Source organism: Pleurodeles waltl, chromosome 1_2 (genome assembly GCF_031143425.1).
Source record: "Pleurodeles waltl isolate 20211129_DDA chromosome 1_2, aPleWal1.hap1.20221129, whole genome shotgun sequence".
Lineage (NCBI taxonomy): Eukaryota > Metazoa > Chordata > Amphibia > Caudata > Salamandridae > Pleurodeles > Pleurodeles waltl.
Genome location: NC_090437.1, coordinates 320,070,806 through 320,095,548, shown reverse-complemented (window position 1 = coordinate 320,095,548; position 24,743 = coordinate 320,070,806). Strand labels below are relative to the sequence as shown.

Sequence of the window (24,743 nt, the reverse complement as noted above, 5' to 3'; positions counted from 1 at the left end):
ACACATACTTCCGCAAAATAGCGCAATAATAAGCTACATTTCCCAAAAAAAAAAGTAGGCCTTGGCCGAAAAGAAAGGAGCCAGTGATGGTGTGTGCGCTGTGGGAGCAGCAGAAAGTGGGCGCTACAAAGGAGGCCTTTGTTCCGCCTCTGGGATTCGAGGCAGCATGTCCGGCCCTCGCTTCGGCGTCTAGCTGAAGCTGCAGTGAAAGATTCCTCATGCTCCTTCCGGCGACGTTGATGGATTTCCCTAAATAAAATATTATCGGGATGGGAGGTTGGGTAGTCGAAGGGGAGTTGGGGGGGGATGTGGCGATGAGCTTGGGCTGGATTTGAAAAACACTGGTTGCTCCTCCTGGCAGGCGCTCGAGGAAGCCTTCTCACATGTGAGGCTACGCATCCAACCCCAGGCAGAACAAGCTAACACTGAAAGGAACGCTTTTGTAATGTGTGTACCCGTCTACCCTGTCGGTTGAAATGAAGGAAAAGATATCACAAAATGTAATCAATGGTTGTTTAGCCAGAGACCCTTTCTTCGGGCACACGTGTTGCCTGAAACAAGGAGCACGGGTGTACATGACAATTCACCCAGTGCTTAATTTGTAAATAAAAACGTGCCGGTGCTCAAAGTCCTCCTTTTAAACAAGTGGCTGCTGCAATTAAATCTTCAAACACGGAATACTGAGGCAGAGTAATCCTGGAGCCATCTCGGGCCTCTTCAATCCATTTACACTCACTCCAGCTCACTCCTGCAGCTGTCTTCTTTCTCCCATTGTGACGCTTTTTAGTTTTTCTCCTCCTCCGTCTTTCCCATATGTGCTTTTTGCTTTCAGCAAGTGCTGGGGGCAGAAGAATAAGCGCCGGCCCTCAAAAATAATTCCCGGTGCTCAGCACCGGAAACATCAAGCACAAATTAAGCACTGAATTCACCCCCCAGTCCATGGCTACGTGACCGTATTCCAGTCTTGCAAGAAGTAAGTAAACTCCAGTGTCAATGCCCCTACGACATCATGTGTTGCCTCATATTACGTCTAAATAGTCCATGCAATTATGGTTGCTTGGCTTCATGTTGATGCTCGTGGCTTGACAATTACAAAGGAGAATGAAGAAATTCAAGGACATGAACGCAACCAAAGCGAACACTGGCAACGTCAATGGGTCTGTTATTGGCTGCCAGCCTTTTCACTTTGTCAAAGCCTCTTTTGTTTTGTCATGGGCTTCGTAAAATCTTACTGCTGGTGAATCTTCAGTCCCCATGTCAATCATAAAAAAATAGCTAGAAGCTAGAATAGATTTTGATTTCAAAAAGCACACATTGACATTATAGCCTCTGGCACTGAAGGGCCCTTCTTTGTGTGTGAATGTGCTTCTTGTGCAGGGGAAGATGGCAAAACTCACAGTGAAGTTAGCCTATGACTGAAGTGGGCTGACCCGCTGACCCACGCTGTAAAATGAAGAGAGATGAAGAAAAAGGTGAATGCCAAAATACCAGACCAATGGATGATCAAGACTATTTCAAAAGACCCTATGAGTAAGAATGTATTACTTACAATTTCAATAACACCAAAAGTTCTGGGTTACAAGCAGTCCTAAAAGTGGAACTGGAGAAATGGCCCGAGCAAGACTTGGGATGACTAATAGTCCTTGCGCTCCTATCGTGTTGCCATTCTTCTAACAAATCCTTCGCTTCACGTGCTGTACACATGAGTGACAATCTTCAGGTCCCAAAGACTGTGGAGGAGACACTGAACATTACGGGTGAGTACTACACTGCGGTATTTTGCACAGTGTTGTGCAAAGCTGAGAGTTACATAACGTAGCTATCAACTACCATTGTGTAATGAGAATGACTTTCAGATCATTCCGTGCTTTCAGCCCACATCGCTAGACTTGCTGTTGGTGGGTTGTAGGGCCTGTTCCTAATGGCAAAAGTGAAGCTACAAGTTCCGGCATCCTTTGTGACACTAACAGTAAAACCAGGCCTAACTGAGGGACTGCCTCATATTAGGTACCAGTTTACACCTATGACGACGTGCCCGAGGGTGAGCCTGACCATGTAGAGAGGTAAATGGGAGTCCAGCTGAGAGAGCACAGAAGGTAAACATTCAGCTGGTTACCAGAATCTGGACATTTTCAGAGGTATAATAATGGCACTGGCAACCTCATGACTGCCCAGCACATGGATACAAAGTGCCCCTGGGTTATGTGTAATATATGCAGTGTTTTAATTTTGTATCCAAAATACATGTTTATCTGGGTTTTATAGCTTTGCAATGCCCTGGTAAGTCCCAACCTGGTAAGTGCCAGTTGATAAAAGGCCAGGAGTTACACATTGGGAGCTTTGCCAATGGAGCTGAGACAGGAGAAAAAATGCTGTGCGCGTGTATCTATCAATCGTTGGGTGCTTGGCAGAATACCAGTTGGACTGGGGAAGGAAGGCCAAGGTGCAACTCTTCGAATAACTTTAAATAAACGTGCTGTGCCCGTGTTTTGAAATTTACAAGCAGCCAGCTAGAGCTCCAGTTGTCAGGCAAGGAATGTGGGGGAATTAAGACTCCGCGCTCCAGCTGCAAGCAGACTAATTGGTTGCAAAGGAACTGAACGCTCTAATTAGTGCATGTTTCATCATTTATAAGGAAAAGTGTAACCAAATGGCTCCTGCCACTTCTTTGGCCATAAGACTGGCACATCTTTCACCGATTAAGAAATAGGGGTTTGCTAGAGGAACGCACACTTCACTCAAATATTTGATCTGTCAATGACTTTGGCAGTGAGATTCGTAGCATTTTACTGTCATTAATTATCAACGTGATGGTTCAAAATGCTATATGGTACTATAAAGTGAACTTAACATATCAACACACCAGAAAGCCGTGGAGAATGGTGATTCTTGAAAGTATTGGCCATAGCTGCCCACCCTGAATTGCAATGAGTAAGGGTTTCGTTGTTGTTATTAAGAAACTTTTAAGAAAATGTGGCCAGATAGTGTATGTTTCTTCAAATGTGTAACATAAGTTTGCTAAACCGTAATTGGTTACATAAAGGTCCTTCTGAAATGATTCCTGTTTTTTCATAATGTGCCAAACAAACCTGAACCCACCTTAGAGGTTCTTCTTTCTCAATCAATATTTGACAAAATAGTGAAAAATTGCTGCATTTCTCAGCAAAATCTTCATGTAAAAGGTCTAAAAAGGCATACATGAAACAAGAGGTTGAGAACATGCAATTTCCCAAACCCTGCATTTCACTTCTTTTAATGAATAACAATATGCTATAATAAGCACTATAACAGATACAGACATAGTCATACCATAGATGTCCACAATTTGCAAGAAATACAACCATTATAGCAAGCCAGCATCATAACAAATACGGGCAACCACCCAAAACACTTATCAGTATTTGCTTTATCCATTTGTGGACAATGATTATGTAAACGTAATGTCATTACCTGGGCGTGAATTTATACTACCTTTGAAATTGATGTATTTATAAATATTGCAGGCTGTTACCAATAATAGACCCACTCCTACAAAATAATGAGCAAATGACTCAAAGAGACCCAATGTTTACTGTCATGCTAAACATAGGCAAAATAAGCTAGGAAATGTCACCATTACGTTTGACCAGCTTTACACCATGGCTATGAACCGTCATGTAATGGATACTCATAATACAAAAATAATACCAATAATATGCCAGGGCCAGCATTATACCACTGGTGGGCACGCCCAAGGATGCTAATAATGAGCCTGAAATTAACACTATTAACTCTTGGCCAACATTATGTCAGAGGTGGGCGCCATCAACACGTGGACCCCAACAAAGTGGCAGAAATATCAATATTAGGCCAGTGCCCACAATATACTAGCTGTGATTGTTTTCTTGACCTGGATACCTAAACCATTTTAGCACTACTTTTCTAACTTCAGACTAGTGCAGATGGTGGACGCTGTCTTGCTCTGGGTTAAAACAATATGTAATGATATACTAGCATTGTTTCAGGGTCAGCATTTTCTGTGAGGTGCCCACCATCATGCCATTATTAACCACAATATGACAAGAATAACCACTATTATTCCAGGGCTGACTTTATATGAGCATTGGCTACTGTCAGCTCTTGAAGCCTCACATATGACCAGAATGAACACCATTTTGCCTGGGTCAGTACAACGCCACATATTGCCACAATACACAGTGATACGGTTACACACAGACATGCTCACAAAACCACTAATGCACACACAGGGACACACTCAAGAATGCATGGACAAGGCAACAGCACTCAAGGCTTTTTTAAACAAGAATGACTTACAGCAGCACCCATTTCTGCTCAGGTGCACTCTTCCCCTCATCTTCAGCTTCTAGCACCGGCCTTTACCACTTGGCAAGCCCTGCAGCACACTTACAATGTGAGAGACAGTGCAGGGTCTGACTAGAGGCCCTGCACTGTTAATCACACTGTACACGTGGCCCAGAGCCTGCCACTGGTATTGGTGCGCTGACGCACAGTGCTGGTGACTTGTTCAGCTGAATTTCAGGTCCCGCCTCTTTTTACAGAGCTTTGTGCATGAGCGCTCCAAAGCCATACAAACTGTGCATGAGTGATGGGCCAAATGTGAACATACACCTTTTGTATTTTGCCCTTCTTCAGAACATTGGAGTGACAGAGGGGCTTGAGAGGTGACTCTCCGCTCCAGTGCCCTAAAGGAACAACTGTCTCTAGCCACCTAGCTGTTGGTCTTACATTCAACCATGTTGAGCTTTCCAGAGGCCTTGTCTGAAGTTTTTATTTTCGGGTATCTGGACTGTAGCGTCCATTATGGATTATAACGTAAAGGCCCAAAAAGTTCAGGAATGGCCACAACAATGGAACAGCAATTAAGGCTGCCTGTTTTTAGCAGAAATTGCAGTTTAATCGTCGTCAAATGGTTTCTTCTGGGTTTACTTGCTTCATGGTTGTTTCTGAAATTCGACTATATGAGCTCAGTTGAGCTAAATATAAAATCTTTATTATTTTCTGCTGAAATCAAGGAGTAACATTAGACACCAAGACAAAAAAAAGCATCAATAACATCAAAAACTAGTCCCATCAAACTTATTTTAAAAGGATGCTTTGGAATGCCTATGGGCAATTACTGTAGCACAGTTTGACAACAAACAACCATACATTGGCCATATCTCCCATATTCAAAGCCCTGGATCAAGGTGGAACGAGATAGGGACACCTTCACCATGCACTACCGCTCCCACCTTGGTTCTAATGTCAACCCTAACTGAAATATTGACAGTATGTGTATTGCTTGAATATTATGATACGGTTGTACGGAAGAGGCTGGTTACTTCATATCCATCCCTATAACCACTCAAAAGACTTCAACCATGATTTCCACCTAAGCAATCCACTCAAATTCTGTGACCTATGTAGAGTTGGATTATTAAAATCTGAGGAGACTTGAGTGGAGGGCTTTGATCTCACCTCAAGATAATTTCCACCCATCCAACTCCTTCACTGGGTTGGGATAACGAAATGCAATATGAGGGGTACTAGAGATAATGCCTATGGAATCACTCTACATGCAACATGTTGTAAGGAAAGGCATATTCACACTATACACAGCTTCCGGGGCACACACAAACACTAATTACAAGTACATGAACACATGGGAGACCAAATTGTGCAGGGAGGGAGCCACTGAGCCTATGATGGACCAAACTATGGAGGCCTCTTCACCATGGAAAAATGAACTGCGAAGATCCAAGATAAGTGTAGGCTCCTGTAAAAAATGATGTGACCCCTATTATGGGTGCCTTGTTTGTTCCAGAGAGAAGCAAGCGCTTTAGAATAGCCGCAATGTCTCCTATTCTTGAGAGTTGGGGTCTCACAGAGGAATCTATGTCATCAGAATGTTCTGGTATTTTCGTATCCCGGGTGCTATCACTATTGTGATGACGTACACCATTTTTGACTGTCCTAACTGGAGTCATTTTATATGATGTTTGCCTCGTTGTACCAGAGAACAAATAAAGTAAAAAAAAACAGCCCTGTGGTGTAAGCTGAGCCCACTGGAATTTTCTCACCTCTTCAGCAGTCACATAGAGTGCAAAAGAGTCGCCCTGATAGTGAACTGGTGGGGATGAACAGGCGGCTGGCAGTCTTTGCTGCGCAATCTTTGAGAAGCTTCCAGAAGGGGTTTAGACATGTTTTGTTAGGACTAATCTGGAGGCAGCAACAGCATGTTTTACAGATCTCTGTTTCGTCAACACTAGGGAATGTTGTGCCATAAGGTCTTTGTCAGCCTTTGCACAAGAGAGTAAGCAGACAAACAGTTATGAAAAAAAAGCTGGTGGGACAAAAAAAGTGAAAGTTTAAGAAAATATTTGCTTTCAGCGCAGCTAAACCTCGCCCAGTGTGCAGTCTAACCCAGCGAAAACACTGCTGTCGGGAGGGGGGAAAAGCGATAAGTGCTCTGTTGACCTCTCGACGCTGCCTGTGAACTCGACTTTTTGTGTGTCGCAGGCTGTCACAGGGATAAGGTTACTGCAACACCTTCACACGATTCTCAGACAGCACCACTCCCTCGTGCCTCTTACAGGGTGTCCGAAAACCAAGGCGTCTGAAAAGATTGGATTTCAGACCCACGCCTCAGACAAAAACTTGTGGTCATTCGCGTTATGTAAGGCTGTGTTTCTGTGAAACTTGTACGGTAATCGTAGACGGACAACAGTCGCGTGGTCAACTATTGGGAAATAAGCGGGGGCATATTTCACCGTTCCTCGTGCCTTTCACAAGCTCGGTAGAGGCGAGCAAGACGATGAAAGTTTGTAGTAAGTTCAACTTACTGTCAGGTGGTGGGGGGTCACCCTTCTCTTCTGAAGGAAGAGTAAGGGCGGGGCCAAGGTTCTTTTTTTAGAACTTTTCAGATCTAACTAAGCAAGAGAAAGTGTGGCACACCAAGTATGTTGATCTCATGGCATAACTTTAAAAAATCATAGTGTCAGCGGAAGTGACAAAACATTCATTTAGAACCTGAAGGTGACATTGCAAAAAGTAACATCATCTCAACTCTGATGGTAGATAAAATATATTTTTTTTAAAGCAATCTTGTTTATCAAGATATCAACTACAGTTGGTATAAGGGGGGCTAGCAACGTTAAACAACATATTTACATTAAAACGATAGATTGTTTAAATCACAAGGATCCCTAAAGAATTCTAATGGGTGGCCTGCGAACCTCAGTACCATATTAGTACCTATGGCCTTTCCCAATAGCCCCTAAATGAGGCTCCTGCATAGACCATGAGTACTAGTTCAAGACGTGTAGCGCCATCTTTGCAGGCAATGGCTCGATCAACATTGGTAAGAAACAGGCTCCATACAAATCTTTACTGAAACAAATAAATACACAAACCTCAAAGTGGACTCGTTCTATTTACGCGGCACTCTCGAATAGACTCCAGTAGAGAGTTACTGCATAAAAGTGTCCCAGCAGGCAACGGAGCTGTCTTAAAAAGCAGCGAAATCTCCTGCCAGGTCTGCATCTGACTGGAAATAATCCTACACTTGACAGCGTTGAAAAACCGTGGCAGCAAAAGACAATTTATGGCCAAACCTGTCCTTTTTGATATGTTATCCCCGATGCCGCTTGCACTGTTTACTATGCTAATGGCCTGCGTTTTTATTAAACATTGTTGCACCTACAAGTCTCTGAAGCATCTTTCATCTACACACTGATACAAAAGCCGAACAGACGGGTCGCTATAGCAGTTGTAAACACCACACAGACACTGTTGTCTAAATGGTTTGGCGTACATAATTTATATAGTGCTTTCTACCCCTTAGGAAGCGCTTTGTGGTGAGTAGCAAGCTACTTCACAACCCGCCGTTAGTGGTCAATCCAGTGGTTCCAAATGGTTTTCGGAATGAATCTTGTGGTCTCAAAGAAACTATCCCATGCATTTACTCCAGTTTTTGTGGTACATTAAAGGGTAGGAGTTACCTGTGATCACTGCGGGACGGTGTGTAATTTCATGCACATGGTTGGTGCGGTGAATACATAGACGAGAGGAGACAAAGTACGGCCACGTGGCAGATAGTGTAATTCACAGAAGGAAACCTTGTGATCTATGCAAGGAGGTGTGTGCAATTTGCAGACATTCAACAATACATAATAAGAAACATAGTAATGTAACCTAGAGTAGGTTGTTCCCAGAGACAGGAGAGCTATGCAGAAAATGGTAACAAGAAACGGAAAAAAGGGCGTGCGAGTGCGCGCGAGTCCCCAAAATTGTGGTACAAAAAGAACATGAGAGGTAGCCCTCCCTGGATTTTATGTCTCGCCTCCATGGCCTGCCTGCCTGCAGCCGGCACGACAAAGAACGTAGCGCCTGGAGCAGAGAACAAAGCCGCCCACCTCCCCGGGCCTGCAGTCGGCTGACAGCCTTCCAGCTACTGTACGGCGTGTCGCAGCCCCCGCGCCCTCTCCACCGCGCTGGCGGCCATTGGTGGCCGACGCAAACAGGCCTTCTGTTGTGTCTGGACGCTCCCACGCTCGCCAGGCAGCTGAAAGGAGGCTGCGTAGTTAGGGCGGCCGAACTTGGCACACTGCGCCCGCACTAATGTATGCACAGGCATCTCATTTGCATGAGCAGACTCGTTGAATGGGTTAAGGGTGAACGGGGAGCCCCGCCATCTCCACATGAATGCATGTTGAACATTTGGCTGTAAATCAGCTGGTCCCTTCCACGCACCCCCTTGCGTGCACTAACTTCGCGACGTGCTGCACCGTAAATAGTGCATTCATGTCCCACGCAGACAAGCATCCCAGATGCTGTCTCCAGGGTTCGCCAGAACAAAAACTGTTTGTATAGGTCACAGCGGAAGGCTGCAGTGGGCCCATTCTTCCGCACGCGGCAGGGAACGCAGAGACACTGAGGCTCGGCCATGCACCGAAGGTTTCTCACACTGAAATATGTCTGCTGCCTGCAAAGAGGGAATGCCGCCTCGCCTGTGTACGGAAGAGAGAATGCACTACCTGGTCGCCGGTCAGCAATTGCGTGCTGTTCCTCGGTTTATTATAATAAATACAGACACTGGATTCAATATTCAAGTCAGGACGACGGTGACGTATAAAAGGGACGTTAGCGCAAAAAAAAAAAAAAAAAAAAACTGCTTTAATACTAGCAGGCCTATCAACCACGAACAAATTAAATAAACCCCACTATGCATAAATAGCTCCTCAAACTGAGACATAAAAGGAGTAACGTACAAACAATGGCTGCTTGTTCTCCCAAATAATTAAAAGGGCAGTGCTTTCAGATTTTGGTGGTAATGGCGCTGTGGTTAAAATCAGGAGCAGGCCGTTTTGCATGGCGGATACAAAGGTGCTCCACAATACACGTAGGCTTGTCACAGCAAGTTGCGGAGACCGACAATGACGTCTGCTTGGTGCCTGGGTAGCCATTCACACAGCCAACTCAGTTTTGGACACTCCATAGAAACCGCCCAGTTTTGTGTGGAAACAGACAACCAGATGGATAAGCAGGTGCAACTTTAAAATAAGCTGCAATTTTAGGTGCATATCAACGCAGTGCCTGTCCCTCACTCTTCTCTTAGTCTCTCTCTCCCTTTCTCTGAATGTGTCTCCTCTCTCTCTGTCATTCGCTCATTCTTGTGCTTTCACAACCCTCCTTGAGTTTCTGCGCTATATACATTTGTCCTAGTTTATCCTACAATGCAATACAAGTTTAAGAGGCTTTATTTCCAGGAAAAATACACGCACTAATAAGAGAAGACTTGTAAGCGGGGAGTTGAAGGTGGTTGTGTGTTGAGGGAGGCCGGGGCTTTAGACAAGAAATGTAATTCTCACAGTGCCTAAAAGTTTGAAAGTTTCCACCCACCACAAGCCTCTGCCTGTAGGGATGATGAAGCCAATGAGGGGCTGAGCTTTGCAAAATGTCTTGTTCTTCCATTTTTTGTGCAGAAAGAGGGAGAACTAAGCCAAGATTGTCCTAAAAGAATGACCTAATCGTCCCAGAACAGGAGCAATCCAGCCACAGACTTTCAAAGTTGCGTGGTGTTTTATAGTATTGGTTAATTAGTTGCATGGTCTTATGTTTAAATAGTCATGGCGACTTTTACAGCTCTGAAATTTTCGTTGACCAGAGTTAAGGTCAGTCAGTCATGAGCATGGAGCATGTTGCAGTGGATATCTGTCTGGAAAGTTACATTCTCTTCAGATCATCTGTGTGCTACAGTTGGAATGATAAAGGAATATATTTTTTTTCTGCTGAAAAGGATTTAACTGGTGCTTCAGGGAAATACAACAGGGCAGCATGACCCCATATTTTAGAGACAGCAGTTAAAATTTAAACCACTGTTAAATCAACATTGAGTTAAGATACCATTCTTTCAGTGTCCCTTTTTTATATTTGGAAATAGCCAATGATCCGGCTCATGCTTTGACTGCTGGAGCCAAGCCAAACATGTGGCTTGGTTCTTGCTCATCCCTGGTTTAAAGTTTTCCAGCTTGACCCGGCTCTCGAAAAGACAGGCCCGCTGCTCAAAGCTTAAATGCCCCAGGCTTCAGTCCAGTAAACTAACAACATTTAGAGTTAGCCCTGCACTCCCTGGGCTGGGGAGGGCAAATCTTAAACTGCAAGGGGTAATGGTGCTGTCACCAAACACAAGCCTTGTTTGTGGCTGGAAGCCATACATACACCTGAAGCTCATAAGGGCTATGAACTATTTTGTTGTAGGCCTTGCCAGTTAAGCACCTAGTGACATCGTACCAGGTCAGGCTGAACAATGTTATCGGCACTAGCCTACGTGTCTTGCTTACTTGAGACTTAGGGCCTCATTCAGGGCTTGGCGGAGCAGCAGGTTACCGTCGACACAGCCAGCAAAAGGTCCACCAATGGTAAACAAAGGGTTCGCTCAATTCTAATTAGAGGGGGAGTACAACAGATTTAGTGGGGCAGACATTCAGTTTATGGGGTTCCTCCTGCTCCGTCAACCCTCAATAAGACACTGAATACCGATTTTCCCATGTTATCGTACCAGTATATCGTGGCATAGATATCGTCTGACATAAATAATGAGGCCCAAATATAATTTACAAAAAAAAAAAAATACTGGATTTAATAATAAATAATCTGCACACAGTGGGACAATATTTTGCTAAACAATTATTAAGACATTGTTTTTTTGTGCGACAATATTTCTGTATTTCTGTTATCGATATTCTGACATTCAAACCTCCTCACTGTTTTGCCACCTTCCCCCTTAAGTTATGATGAGCACTACCCAGATCTACTGCTGCATACTCAGACGACATTGTGAGATTACGCCCATGCAGCTCCTAAGTGGCCCTAAAATATTACAGTAAATTCAGGTGATTTAGTTACAGCATCTTTTATTCTGTTTGTTTAAAACACCATGTTTTGTAGAAGAACCGACCACGTTTTGATAAATCATTTTTGCATATCACCTTGTTTGAATATAAAATTAATCTCACTTAAAAAAAGCTTAATAATATTATGAACATTAATTTCAAAACAAGTTCTGTGAGTATATGGCAATCCACAGTGTGAATGTGGCCTTCCGGTCCTGCGAATAAAAAAAACAAACTGCAAACACTGCTGGGCTATAGAATAACAATGCACATATTGGTCAGCTACATGCACTTTTTCTTAGATTTAATATACATCATTTTTCTGGCTCACCGGCAACCCTCATACTACGTGTGGATCTACTGCCAAGGCGTAACTAGTCACTTACCACGCTACAGTGCTTAATTTGTAAATAAAAACGTGCCGTGCCCACAGCCCTCCTCTTAAACATGTGGCTGCTGCAATGAAATTTGCAAACACAGAATACTGATGCGGTGTAATCCTGAAGCCATCTCAGGCCTTTTCAATCCATTTACAGCCACTCCCTGCCCGTTCAGCTCACTCTTGCAGCTTTCTGCTTTATCCCATTGTGACGTTTTTTCGTTTTCCCCTTCCTCCATCTTTCCCATATGTGTCTTTTGCTCGGAGTAACTGCATGAGGCAGAAAAATAAGTACTGGACCTAAAAAAATACGTGCCAGTGCTCCACACCCAAAACAACAAGCACAAATTAAGCACTGCCACACTATAAACTTGTTTGTAAAGTCTCAACATGGAAATTGTGCAGATATGTCAATCTTGATTCACAAATGGAAGATAATAAAACTTGTATTTTCTTTTCTAATGGGTATCACTTTAATTCATTAATTTTCTTCCAGCCCACAGTAAACGGTTGTATATTGGGAAGCCTGAAAATAATGAGCATGCATCCTACTCGGAACAGCACTATCAAAATATGAGCAAAGCTTTACCCTGAAGAGGTGAGGCTTCTACAACAAAGATGCGTACTGCCTGAAGGCGCCCCTTCCCCTACACACTGGAATGACTTGACCAAGCCTTACCCCCTTTACAGGCGTCTAGAGTTTAGGCCAGCCGTCAGGAAAATCTTACTATGGGGGAGGCTTTCTCCCAGAAGTACTTCTAGTAGCCTTGCGTTTCACACAAGAAATGGGAAATGGAATTTGGGATAGCAAGAAGGCAAACTAACTTCTGGATTTCCCTTTCCTCAACATGCTGGGAAAGTGGGAGGGTGGCTCACTTCCGGAGCATTTCTATTCGTCATATTAAGAGCTTGAAAGCTGAACCTTTCCTATAAGAAACACTGATTTCATTACTGAATGCGAACCTTTAGCCACTTAACTAACTGAACTGTGCATGTTGTCCAGGCATCCTGCCAGACAACAGCTCACCACTTGTGAGGCACATCTTAGGCGTTACGGCCCCTCTAGCCACGAAGGAAGGACGAGCCTGCCAGGTCAACCGCAAAGGCTTTTGAGAGAAAGTGCTCGAATTGCTCTAGAAAAAAAAATGTGCAATGCCTCTCTGAAAGTCAGCAGGAGCTGGACACGGGCAGCACTCTCATTCCTAGTAGAAGCATTGTGTCATTTGGTGGAATTGTCCAGGAATAAATCTGAAGTGTAAAAAAGGATAATGTTCCTCAAACGTTTAAACATCTACTGACCTCTGACCTGGAATCAGCCTGCCGGCCTGCCTGCGGCCCAGCCTCACTGTGCTTGTGAAGGGGTGAGAGTGCTTCATAGAAACAGATCCCAGGCTCTATTTCTACCTGGAAATGTTAAGGACTCTGGCCGTTTTGAGCGCCCTGCCCATTTCGACTACTTTTGATGAGCATTCCTGTTCTACTGTTGAAAAACTGCTTTTAGTTACACTTGGAGCATTTTCATCCACCTTAAATTATTCTTAATTGTTCTACTTATTTGTATTTAAAATTAAATTAGTTTATATTTTATACCAATTGATTCTATTTCGCCACATTGTTTAGCTGTATTTATTGAATATGTCTGTTTACACATGCTGTACTTTTATTTGTATGCATTTGTGTTCCTTATTGTGTAAAATGTGCATTCTATTTAAATACGCCCTGCATCTTCCAGAATCTCTTACTGAGTTAACCCACAGAGGTGGGTTGGGCTGCGAAGGAAAGACAAGGGTGCCTGATAGAGCTCTGTAGAGCTACTTATTTCTGTGAATCCCTGTTTTGCATATTTTGTAACACCGAATACAGTGAATCAAGCCCCGGATTAGTCTTTCACCCCATTACAATCAATGATTTCTTCACATTTGTAACAAGAACAGTAAAGGTACAAATCTGAGCATGGAAAGTGCTTTTTGTTTAAAAGCCTAGGCTGGTGGAATGTGTCAGGTTTTGCACGGGGACCCTTGGCTGTTCTGCAAAGAGTATATAAGAGAATGTGATGGGAGTCGTCTTTGGAACACAATAAGTGTATGCAGTCACTACAGGAAGGCAGGGGGAAGCTTTAACATAAGGAGCCATTTAGAGTGTTCTGACTTCACAGACACTTTTTCAGTGCATCATATATAACCCCAGTTCTTTGAATGATTCAAAACTCTTAAATGTTGCATACGAAAAGTACAAATAACTCATTTTACTTACTCCATATCCTAGCTTGCCTCATCAGTCAAAGAGCTTTGTTTACACAGCTGTGTCCACATCATGAGGTTAGGGCCAGGACAAATGAACTTGCGTGTGGCCAGTGAGTCTGAATCTGGGCACATGAACTTGCATGTAAGCCTATGAGCCAACAATTGGGTACATGAGTAACTGAGCCAATTTATTGAGCAGGATCTGGGTATATGAGGCTAAGTCAAGTCTAAGCCGTGCACTGTACTGTGGAATCTCGTTTATAACATATGTACTTGGGTACAGGTCTTTATTTGGGTACATGAATCTGTGCTTGGGTATAGGAGGCTAAATTGGACAATATGAGGCTAAAGCCAGTCATTTGAGTCTACACAATGACACATATACTAAACACTGACAAACCAATGCAGAATCACACTATATAAGGCTGTCCCTGGCAAACGATAGCTGGATCCCTGGCATTAGGTGGTTGCAGAATAATTGGCATTTATTATAACATTTAAGAAATTTAGTAAGAAATGTCAGCTATTCTTTTCTTTTACGAGTTTCAACAATGTTTTCCTTTCAACAATTCATTTTCTTATGACTTCAGATGTGATGTCAGAGGATTTGAGAGGACATCTGATGTCATGGTCATTATCCCAATGAATACAATAGACATACAATATTACCTACATGATACGCATTCACAGTGGAGGTTTTCACCAAACTGCTAAATCCGTGTCGGATTATGTTGCTATGTTTAAAACGAGAGCATTTTCAAGCAATATTAGGCCGTTTGATAAGGTAGTGTGGGTCTAAAATGTGTCCCCACGTCACCTTCCCACCTGGGTGCAAGTATGTGAAAAGCGAAGAGGCTCTGCCCTGGCACTGCTGCCCCGGCCCCAGGAATATCATGTGCGCTACGTGCATTCTTGTACAAATCACCCGCTGTGATGTTCCAAGCCCATTCTTGCACGAGCCTCTCCTGTTACCAGCAACACACGGTGCACATGCCTGGGCTGACGTGTGTCCCACGTTTTCCCGCACCGCATCAAAGAGGCCGAGACTTGCGTAAACAGAGCGTATAAACTCGGATTAAACGATTCCTCTGCGTGGTAATTCTATCTAGAGAGGAGCCCAGAGGGTGGCGAGAGGACACGGGAAGGGGGGGAGGGCGTAGGAGACAGAGGGGTGAGAGAGAGAGAGAGAGGGCGAGGGTAAGTGTGGCCTGGGTATAGGGAAACAGCGTGATGAAGTGAGGGGGGTATCAGAGAAGGAGAGACCGGAAGGGATGAGATAAAACTGATGGAAAGAGAGGGAAACAGAAAGGAGAGAGAGCAAACACCATGAGGCCAGAAGGAGAGATGGTCACTGATGGGGGCAACCGAGAGGCGTATGAAGAAAGGTAATAGACTGAAGGTGAGATGCGACTGGGGAAGGCAGAACAAATTGAGTGGCACTCTCAAGAAGGAGAGAGAGGAAGGAAGGAGAGACGGGGATGGAGAAGCGAGGGAGACGGGTTAAGGGGGTGAAAGCTTGAGAGAACGGAGCAAAACAGAGAAAGACTGAGACAGAGCTAGAATCAGAGACAACTGTAGGTAAGTGGCGAGGTAGTGCGTCGGTGAGAAAGAGGGTGGTGACAACGAGAAGCGCTAGAGGGAAAAAGGGAGTGAGTGCTTGTGAAAGAAGGAGGAGGAGGGGGTGTGAAAGAAGGAGGGGGTGCGAGAGAGCGAGACAGAGAAGGAGGTTGAAAGAGCGGAGAAGGAGAGGGTGCAGCCCAGTGCACGCGGACAGCTTCTCGGCAGCTTGCACAAATGGCGCTCCAGATGTATAGCTGCTCGAGTCAGCCCAAGGCAGCGATTCTGATCAATTCTAATGTGATAAAATGCTGCAGGGGAAAGTGCGCAGCAACGTGTTTACGTCAGCGCTTAATTAAACTGTTGTTCGCTTCCAGAGGGCCTTAGAAAACACTAATGAGACATGAGTTTGGGCAATTTTCTCATCAAAGTAAAGACCCCCCCTCTTCCTCTCTTTGCAGCCGCCAGTCATGCTAGCAGCTCCCTGGGTAAACGTCACGTGGCCCGCCACGGGGCCAAAGCCACCTGTTATCAGAACTTTCACCCCGGTTAACCAGTGATCCCGGGCAAGTTCAGAGCGTCAGCCGCACACCTGCCTGCTGCACACACCTGCTGCCTTTTCTACGTGTGGCGTGGCGCACACATGCACACTTTTTTTACTTTCCTGGAAATGTATTTATAGGTCGGGGTGGATTCCTACAGTCTGCAAGGAAACGGGTGGGGCGGGGTTGTTTGGAGGGGAGGGGGGGGGGGGGGATGGGTGTTGTTCTTCAGGCTGTCTGCTGGCCCGAGCAGTCGGTGCACGTGACGTGGGCTCGTGACGTGGGCCGGCCACGTATACCCGTGGATGCAACCGTCTTTTCTTGGCACTGCGACGACTTTACTGTGCGGAGAGGCGTTTTACCGGAAGGCTGAAAAGAGAGAGTGGTTCATGGGTTTAAGGTAGATGAAAAGAGTGGGTGTGGCTCCCTAAAACTGGACTTAACCTGTATAATTATTGGCGTGGCTAAAACATATAACCTAAAATTCCCATAGACTGCCCGCTACCCACACAGTTGCAGAGAATCACAAGTGCAAGTGGAATACCTGATCTATGCAATGTGCGCTTTACAGAGAAGCCAAGGATTGGGGGTCCATGTGTTATGAATCATTTTTGACCAACTGATAGGCATTGAGAGAAACGAGCACTGTCTTCAACCTCAACTAAATCGTGGCCCCGCTGATCACCGGGATGACTCATTGTAAAGACTTTACAACAGTAATTTGCTGCCTGAAAAAAATAGGGTAGCAGCATCCTGTAAATAGCTACCACTCTTAGGGAATGCAAAACTAAGAGAAGCATATGAAATATATTAACTTCACTTTTTTACACTTATTTTTAAGAAATCGACCCGTGTTTTTGCCTGTAAAGATAAGAACATGAATACCGGGCTCGGCAAGGACACGTTTCAATGTCTTTTTTTAAATACTACAGGATCTGAGACCCGGAGAGACCCGGCCCGCTTGAAGCCCTGAAGGGGTCCAAGTATCTAAGGCGGTGGTCTCCAAACTTTTTTATGCCATACCACCCCAGCTGAAAAATAAAAATCATTGCGCCCCCAGCTCAGAAATTTTTACAATTATTTTATAAAGATGGCAATGTTTAAATATGTCTAGACGTATTGAAACATTGTAGTTATGTACTGTTACCTTTTTAAAAGTACAATTACATGTTTCTGCTTAAAATAAAACACTGTTATCTGTGTAATGCTTCTTTTGTCCAGAGCCTGGCACCCTCCCAGGGATCACTTGAGGCCCCCCTAGGGGGGCCTGCCCCCCCCCCAGTTTGAAGACCAATGATCTAAGGCATGATGATCTCTCTGGGGCAAGCAAGGAATGATAAATCTGCCCAGTGAAGCCCAGGCACACCATGAAGTGCCAGCACTACTGAATTCAAAAATTTCAGCTCCACATGGATTAAAGGCTCAAATATTCCAGTGGAAATACAGCAGTGACGCTACAGTCCTGTTCAAAGCACTGCAGATTCACACAAAGATGTCGCTGTGCAGTCACTTCCACAGAATGCAGATCAACACAAAGAAGGGCCAGTATTGTGAGATTCACGGAAATACTGAACCAGACAAAGAAATGCATGTACTGCCGCATTCACGATACTGCAGATTCACACTGCGAAATGTCTGTGCTATCTCATTCGAAAAGCTTCAGATTCGCATAGAGTATTGTCTATGCTACCACTCTCAGATTATTGCAGATACACACACACAATTGACAGTACTGGTATATTCAGAATATTGCAGGGCCGCGCAGAGACATGTCAGAACTAACCCATTCACAGTGGCACCAGTCAAAGCTCGCTTCGCTCACACGGGGCAGGGCGGGCGCGACGCGCAGGAGTGGGGGGGTTTATGTGGGAGGGGGTAAAATGTAATAAAAAAATAAAAACTTACCTGATCCGCCACGCCGCTCCTCTTTCTCCCACTGCTGCAGGCAGGCACAGGCTCCCAGCCTGCCCTACAGCTAATCCTGACGCTGCCCAGAGCAGCTTCAGGATTGGCTGGGAGCGCCCCAGGCAGGGCGCTCTCAGGCAGACTGGGAGCTTGTGTGTGCTCTCTCCAGCAGGCAACTGTGTTGCTGGGCTGGAGAGAGCACACTGTGCATGTGTGTTTGGCCGGCCCGAGATGGCCGGCCAAACACACATGCGTACTCAGGGGAGTCCACAGTGCACTCCCCTCATATCCTCATCATCCCCAATGCCCTGCCCCTTTAACAAACGAAACAATAATAAACACAGTTTATTATTGTTTCTTTTCGTTTGTTAAAGGTTTTGCAGCTTCTGCTGCTGGCGTAGGGGTGTGACGCTCCTCCTCCCTAACGGAGGAGCCGCCGCTGAGTGGCACCCCTGAAAGGGTCACTACACGTTGTGGCTGATCTCATTAATGGCTTCAGGACGTTCTACACATAGCCTCAACACTAAAAAATCTTCACTGACTCCTGCATTATCTGGAAGGCCAGACACCTCACTAAAAGAGTCATCAGAAAAGATGCCACTGTATACCCTGCCAAGAAATCAGGTAGGTGGGCAGTGCCAAATCAGGATACTGAAAGACTGGAGACAAAGAATCAAAAGAAGGAAGGAAGGAAAATAGCAGAAGGCACGTTTTTCCATCTAAGGACTCAGAATCTGGGACAACATTCTAGTTGAAATCAGATGACTGGGCCCTTTTAATTGAGACCTAATTTGTTAGCTATAGTGCCCTGTCCGCATTCTCAACTCAATCTCACCCTTGCTGGTCCCAGTGTCCTCCTCGCTGGTCCTTTCTACACCAACAACACATATCGTCCTCTGCTCTTCCAAAAAAAAAATCAAAACTTGGCTCTTTCAACACTCCTCATCAGTTGCCTATCCTTGCAGTTGCTTATCCTTCAGAATATTATTACATATAACATAAAATGACAAATTGCTCCACCTTCATGCAATTCAGAAGAAAATTGACAACGCCACTCTTGGAATAGCACTACAACGTTACACAAGTGGAACCTTAATGTCTCCTGTCATTTGTAATTAATCTTAAAGCACACTCCAAGCCTCTCACCCATTGTTCAGAGCTTTGCTAATTCCCAGCTTTATTTGAGCTGGGAAAGTCCCACCACCTGCATGGGTGCAAGTCAAACCACATACAGCCATGACCACCTCCTTGGATTCCCTCACCCAGCAAATGTGCCCCTCATCTCGCCATAGCCCCCCCTTTTCATACATTAATTTGTTTAAAAGCGCTTGTAAAGGCTGTATTTACTAATCCACCCAGCTATCCTCATAAAACATAGGCCTGTTCTTTGCAGCGGGTACATTAACCCTCTATGCTACTCTATGGTGCGTCAAAGCTGCCGCTAGACAAAACTTCCATCTCTCTCTCCCTAACAGGTACATTAATCACAAGAGGTATCTTGACTTTTCAAGTGCTTCCTGAAGACTGGACGCACAAGGAAGTTTCTAGCAGGTGCTTTTAAATCGCAAATTTAGTAAGTTATTGCTAAACACAGCGCACCCTGACGTCAGCGCACCACATATCAGGTCAGCACCTGGTGTGGCCGCACTGCTCGCACCGCCCTAAAGCCGGCACTGCTTGTAACCTATTCTCTCTGCAATGGTATGCTATAGAATGAACATCTGCAGCTGCAAAGCAAGGCACAGGAGGTGTGCTGCTGTAATATGCTAAATAAACAGTCATATTTCAATTGAGGTCCACAATGAAGTGCCAGAACTGCAGCTGCAAAAAAGTGGCTGTTCTCTACTATTCACTGCTTTGCCGTTACACGCATTGGTGACAGTGCTGCCCCATTCAAACTACTGCAGATTCAAACATTACTATCCAGATTAGTATAGTACTGCAGCCCCATGCAAAGTAATGCAGAATCCCACAGTATTATCCAGACTTATACAGCACTGTGCGCATTCAAAGTAGCAAGCTCACAAAGATGGGCAGAAACTGCCCTACTGACGTTTTTGAAGATCTGGAAAAGGAACCATTACTGCCCCAACAAAAAAAGGAATCGGGGTTAAATGGTAGCATCTTACATAATACAAAACAATACACACCGTCCACCAAGGCCACACTTTACAATGTCTTTGAACTGCTTCACTCCATGCTATGTCGCAGGAACCCTGAGTCCCACTCTCAATAACTGAAAACTTTTAGTTATACATTAGATGCTTGGAAAGGGAGGTGCCCGTAGATATGGCTCATTTTGTCTACATGTCTATTTTTTCGAAAAACAAATGCTATCGAGTCAGTTCATTGAAAAAAATATTTAAAATTTGTAGACATTTACTTTTTAAACTGCAGCGCCTGGAATCTGTTATGAGATTTCACAGCGAACACCTCACCCTCTCCTTGGAAAAAGCCAGAGAGTAAATGTTCTCGACTTCTGCATTTTACACTAGTCACGATCGTGGTGCACAAAAATACTTCATGTTTTCCTTGTGTTATGTCGGTCATCTGCATACCAGGAAAATCATGAAGGCAGATATGTTCTGTAAATTGTACTTAACAAACTAGGGCCCAGATTTAAGAAGCTCTAGCCCCACATTAGTGTAATTTTTTTCCGTGAATGTGACGTTAGATTTAAAAAATCGCAGCGCCATATTTACCAAGTGGCACAATGCATGCATTGTGGCACTTTGTAACCCCTTGCGCCACAATATGCCTGCGCAGGTATAATGTATGCAAGGGTGGTGTTCCCCCATTAAAAGCGGGAGGGGGCAGAGGAGGAGGGCAAAAAATGGTGCAAAGAAATCTAAAAGATTTCTTTGCACCATTTTTTGCGGCTACTTTTAATGCCTGCTCAGAGCAGGCGTTAAAAGGGGGCACACCATTGATTACAATGGGTGCCTATGTACTGTTCAGGGTTAGCGCCAACATTTTGGCAAATTCCCTGAACAGTACATCACTAGCGTCAAAAATGTTGACACTATTGCCCCCTACCCTTGCCATGGGGCACCGCATTTTAAATACGGCCCACACATGGTGGTGGTAGAGGGGAGCTAAGGGGTGCAAGAAAAGTGGCTCTGAACTGGGTGCAGCAACACTTTTCTTAAATATGCCCCTAGGTATTAGACCAACAGGCATGATAGGAGCAATGTCGCAGCTTTCACATTTTGTGATAGGTGGTAATGCAAAACTATAACTATCAGAGACTGTCTTTACCAAGAAACTTAGGACCTGATTTAGATATTGGCAGATAGATTACTCCGTCCCAACAGTGACGGACATCCTGTCCTCTGAAATCTAAATCCCATAGGACATAATGGGATTTAGAGTTCGGCGGTCAGGATATCTGCCACTGTTGTGGCGGAGTAACCCATCCACCAGGGTCTAAATCAGGACCTTTATTGTGATGGTCCATATGCATCTTACACGTGGTGTTTTTTTCCTACCTAGGCCTTACACTGTATGATTTATTTACCATTGGCATTTTGGCAAACAAACCCAGCAGGGGTGAGTGTGCATGTGTTTGCATGTATACCCGCATGCATGTTTGAGTATGTGTCTGTGCGTGTGTGTATATGTGTGTTTGCGGGCGTGTCAGTGCTTGTTTGTTTTCGTGTGTACGTGTGTGTGTGGGTGTCTACAAGTGTGTGTCAGTGGTGGTATGAGCGCTGAAGAGAACGCTGAGTGAGTTTCACTGAAAGTATCGTTTTAAAATATGCACTAGACCTATGTATCAATATTACTGTGTTTACAGTGTAACCAGAAAATCTGGATTCCATTTGAGTATCGAGTAAAGGCAAGAGTTAAGAATTCATAAAAAACAATAGTTGCAGAAGGTCAATCAAGTCACACAAATGGAATGCAACGTGAAATCAATTTCCCAACAAAAAGGCAATCTTGTTTGGTTGTAAATATTAACAAATCTCACTTATGACAGTTTCCGAACTCCAGTGGCTACAGAACGTTTAAATATGACATTGAGCTTCGTTGTCCAGATGGCTTCAGGGGAAAGAACACATCTGACACGATTAAAACATGCCAGAATTAAGCTTAGTAGATGGCCTAGAAGAGCCTGCACAATGTCTGGCAGATGGTTAGATTCAAAAGACTGTAGCACAGCCAACTGCGTGGGCCTCGGGCAAGACCTTTTATTATGACTACCAGGCCCCCAAAAACGAATTCCTTGTCATGCTCTCACAATGCAGCACACTGCTCTTTGTGGGGCTGGATAACAAGCTAACATGCCTTTACTATGGACAAATGAGGAATACACAAATGCATCTGTAGACGTGGAAAGGTCTTTGATGCTCAGGAACATTCTAGATGTAGTCAATATGGAACCACTTTTAGCACATAACCCAATATTGTATTATCTCCTTTGGTGGCCCAAGATGTTCCATTTAGAAGCCATGGAGCAATTTTCTCCTGTCTGGGTCTGCTGCTCACCCGGACTCTTTTTTGGAGTTTTCTATGGAGAGCATGAATCAAATAGCTACAATCTTAGTTTTACAGAAAGTATTTGGCTTGCCAGACCAAAGGTGTCACATATTCTAGGAGGGTCTGCAATTTGCACTTCAGCACAAATGCAATTTAATTCATACCCAATAGACCAGATGTCCATAACGTGGTCTTTTGATTTTCATTGCAAAACCTAACTCTTTTTCAGCCTTTCACCCTAGAATTCTTTAATCAGTTTGTTACAAGCTATTGTTGTAAAACACTCTGGTGGCAATTTGAGAGCAAGTGTGTTTTTGTTTTAATGAGTATGGATGCGCAATTTGATACAAACTCGGTCTATTGCATGAACACGCAATGTAGGCCACACATTTATGTCTGCACTTATGAGTACTGATAAAAAATATTATTGTCAGACTTGAATTCTCAGGAAAGTGCTTTTTCATGTAACTGTCCAAACCTCTGGGCAATCTTTGTCCTCTAAAAGCAAGTAAGTGACTATTTAGACAGTGCAATGTGTTTCAGCCAGTCATAAGTACTTGAAAAAACGAAAAGCCTTATCAAGAGGCCTCTAAATTTTATTCTACTGAGCTCTTTGAGGATAACGCATAAGAAGTCACCTGTTAGCGAGTCAGAAGAATGTATCCAAAGTTCACAAAGTTGCCACACAACCTAGGTAAGGCACATAAACAGCTGATGTCTTTAGCTGTGGACAAATGTGAACTCAGGGTTTCGAAAAGTTGGATATTATCTAATCTTTACAATATTATCTAACAGTCGAGCTTGATTACAGAGTCCATTGTAGTCTGATCTACTTCCCTTAGTACCTCTTTTGCCACCTATGTCTTACCAACAAGATACAAGTTTGGAGTGTATGCCGGGAGGATGTGTGGCTCTGCAAAAGAAAGCAATCTGTGTCAGTGGCACCATTACTTTGGAACCATGACATCAACTCACTGCTGTCTCAGCCTAAGAATGACATGACCAGTCAGTAAGCCAACATATTCGTTTAAGTAGACATTAGTGTGTTAAACAAAACAAGCAATAATATATCATCCAATACTTTCTAAAAGAATAAAATAATTAACTTAATACCCATACATTTCATCCATCTCTTTTCCATTAATAGCAGTTAAAAATCTACCCTCTGCACAAGTAACATCCAAAGTCTGGATCCTAGAAAGTAATGTAATTGCTTCATAGCGGTTTCTTATTCTGTATTCAACTAAAACACGTTTTAAAATCCTACCTCTTACATGCTTTACAAATAAACGGTCTAGCAGAATGTGTACAATATGATATTTAAAATGTAACCCTCATAAGCATTTCCCTCCATTTCCCTCAGCAGTAACTAACTCTGGGCACATTATAAAAGGTTTAAAGCCTACATGAAAGTTTAGAAGGCTTATCTCATATTGCTACTTGGTATTGCATCTAAATAAGATTAATTTGAACGGTACAAATGAGAATCTCTTAAGCATTCAACAGTCATTTTATCTCTCAAATATCTCATATCTTCTTGATTATGGATTTAGTATAAACCACAGTTTTGCCGCTGTAAGCTAAATGCTAAATCTGGCGTGGAAAATCTGTACATTCAGGCATTTTCCCAATGCGAACAAATTCCACCTTGAGTGCTTTGACCATACACTTTTACTATTGACCTCTTCTTCCTAATGAAGATTTCCTATTTTAGGGTATTGCGTGTTTGTGAGTCTTCCTTAAAAGAAAAGTGTAAGGTACTTTGTCAAATGGCGCAAGGCAGTTAAGTTTGCCTCTATTCTTACTGCCTACACTAGTGTCTCCCAACCTTTTGACTTCTGTCCACCCCCACTGAATCATTATTGGAATCCGGGGATCGCCCAGTGAGTCATTACTGGAAGCCGGGGACCCCGGCCTAAACAGTGTTGATGATTCAAACTGCATAACAATACACAAAAAAATATAAAAACAAGCATTCATTAAACACATACACAAACAATAACATATTTTATTTAATTTACAAACAAATATAAATAAAAAAATAATTTCAATAGGAAGGTTGGAGCTTTTCTAAATTTAATTAAGCCACACATCGTCCATACTATACTCTGTCAGATGCACCTGCACTTCCCCCACAAATCAATCTGAGGATGCTAATTTAATCTTTAGTCTCCAATTTGAAATTCCTTGACATTATCAGTACATTTTAAAACTATCAATGTGCATTTAGCCACTTTTTTTTATA

At 43.8% G+C, this 24,743-nt stretch overlaps 1 protein-coding gene across 8 annotated transcripts in view; it reads right to left on the bottom strand.

The window, feature by feature from the left end:
* Positions 1-24,743, bottom strand: part of NFIB (nuclear factor I B) — a 362,435-nt gene that overhangs the window by 94,478 nt on the left and 243,214 nt on the right. The window lies entirely within an intron of this gene.